Raw genomic sequence first — 2,644 nt, 5'->3', positions numbered from 1 at the left:
AGATTAACTTGTGCTTACTTCACAAAGAAGTTTCAGGAAAACACACACTGTCTTGTTTTATATTAATAGTTTCTATTAAATGATACAGACTGTACTCCTTGCCAGGCTGTTTTCACTTGGGTTGTCCCAGAGTGGGGCGGGTGAGAGCCCTTCCCGCTCCAAGGGACCCAGCTCCAGCAGCTGACCTCCACTACCCAACCACCACCACACTCCAGGCCATTTTCTGGACCGTGTGGTCACTTTGCAGCCGCGCAACACACCATAAGACACTTCCTGAGAGCAGCCAAGATGGCCGACTTCGAGGATCGGGTGTCGGATGAGGAGGAGGTACGTATAGCTGCAAAATTCATTACTCATGCACCCCCAGGAGAATTTAACTAAGTGTTCAATGATGTCCGGCTACTACTTAATAATGACAATCTCCTCAGAGAAGGGGCAGCACATGCATTTGCCCAATATAACATGGATCAGTTCACACCTGTGAAGATAGAAAGATATGAAGATCAGGTTTTAATTACAGAACATGGTGACCTGGGCAATAGCAGATTTTTAGATCCAAGAAACAAGATTTCCTTTAAGTTTGATCACTTATGGAAAGAAGCCAGTGACTCCCAGTCCGAGGACACAGATGGTAGCCTGAAGTCGTGGAGAGAATCCTGTGACAGTGCTTTAAGGGCCTATGTGAAAGATCACTATTCCAACGGCTTCTGTACTGTTTATGCTAAAACTATAGATGGGCAACAGACCACTATTGCATGCATTGAAAACCACCAATTTCAGCCTAAAAATTTCTGGAATGGTCGTTGGAGATCAGAGTGGAAGTTCACCATCACACCACCTACAACTCAAGTGATGGGAGTACTTAAAATACAGGTTCACTATTATGAAGATGGAAATGTTCAGTTAGTCATAAAGATGTACAAGATTCAGTAACTGTTTCGAATGAAGTCCAAACTGCCAAGGAATTTATTAAAATCATAGAGCATGCAGAAAATGAGTATCAGACAGCAATTAGTGAGAACTACTAACAATGTCAGACACCACGTTCAAAGCCTTGCGCCAGCAGCTTCCAGTCACCCGCACCAAGATCGACTGGAACAAGATCCTCAGCTACAAGATCGGGAAGGAAATGCAAAATGCTTAAAGGCTGAATGCAGGGCTCTTCATTACATGGAAAGAAAGGATTCAACATGCGATCGTTAGATATATAAGTGATTTATAAACAAGAGTGGTATTTTGCTAGGGCTTTCAAAGTTAACAGGTTTTCTAGTCTCATGGAATACTGTTGGACCTATATAGCATTGTCTTGTTTCTTTTGTGTTCTTTTTGCCTTGTAATTTTCTTTTTCACTATTACCTACTTGTAAATTTTTTTAATTTTGCAACATTTAATGATGGAAACATTGATCTATCTTGGAATCATTCTATTTAGGAAATGTTCCTATCCATAACATCCTATTACTGACGTAGACAGGTCATTTGGTCAGTACTTTTCTACCTTTATCCTTCAGAGCACTTCTGGTACTTCAGTGGTCTGTACTGATCCACCAGCAGCTGGGAGCTATGCTACCAACTATAGCTGAATGGAAGATATTTCCCTCTTACTGCTTTGATCATTTATAACATCTCAACTGTAGCCTTCAAAAGTTTGGATTAGGACTTTTCAAGTCCTTTTGGGGTGGAGTGAAGGAAGTTTCTGGACATTCCATAATAACCAGCTTCTCTGAGAAAACTGTTTTTTAAATCCAAAGACTTGAGCCACATTCCCTGCCCATAAATGTGTTTGTTTTTTTTTTCTTACCTTGTCTCCTTCCCTCTAGTACTATTATAATTATAGACATCTGCATTTACAGAAGTTTTTTTTTGTTTTTTTTTTAGTGAAACACCATGAGGTACAGTTATAGACTTATAAATTTTTGTGCTTGGGTTTCAGTTATACAATGATCAAGTACCCATCCCTCCACCACCTCCACCAGTGCCCATCCTCCACCACACGGGTCCCAGCATCCCTCCTACCCCCCATCCCCCCATCCCACCCTGCTTCTGTGGCAGGGCATTCCCCCTTGTTCTCTCTCTGCAGAAGAGTTTTTAATCCATTTTTTAATATTCAGGAACTGCTGACATACTAGGGATGTAGTAGAATATAAAACTTTAAATGCAGATGTTGAAGGAACAGTAGGTATTCATATTTTGTGCTTTAATATTTTGGCAGGATTGTATAAGCAAGTGAATCAAACACAAACAAAAACTGAATGAACCAAAGTGAAAAGGGTAACTTCCAGGCAGTATCTTTCTATTGTAACCAGGTATTTCAGGGAATACTGGTGATCTGTTTTAAATAGGTTGTAAAACTTGTTCTAAATTACTCTTCCTCAGTCCTGCCTGCCAAATGTAACTGTGATATAGCAAGCCTCTAGTGGCAGGTTTTGCATAACCTTAATGCACAGGTGACATAGATGTGATATGACAGCTGGTAATGGTGGACTCATTTACATTGTTTACACTTCTATGACCAGGCCTTAAGGAAGGTCAGTTTTTTTAAAACCAAGTAGTGTCTTCCTTTCTCCAAATACATGTCCAAAAAAGGGTGTTTGTGCTTCAGCTTTTTTTTTGCTGAGTAAAAAAAAGTCAAGCAAGAGTTCATT

The 2,644-nt window shown here is 40.3% G+C and overlaps 1 pseudogene; it reads left to right on the top strand.

Annotated features, from left to right (window-relative positions):
• Positions 1–288: 288 nt before the first annotated feature.
• On the top strand, positions 289–1,217 carry LOC130021372 (F-actin-capping protein subunit alpha-1-like; annotated as a pseudogene).
• The last annotated feature ends 1,427 nt before the right edge of the window (positions 1,218–2,644 follow it).

The sequence above is a fragment of the Sorex fumeus genome, unplaced genomic scaffold (assembly GCF_029834395.1).
Source record: "Sorex fumeus unplaced genomic scaffold, SorFum_2.1 ptg000015l, whole genome shotgun sequence".
NCBI classification, from domain to species: Eukaryota; Metazoa; Chordata; class Mammalia; order Eulipotyphla; family Soricidae; genus Sorex; species Sorex fumeus.
This window is presented reverse-complemented; position numbering and strand designations above follow the sequence as displayed.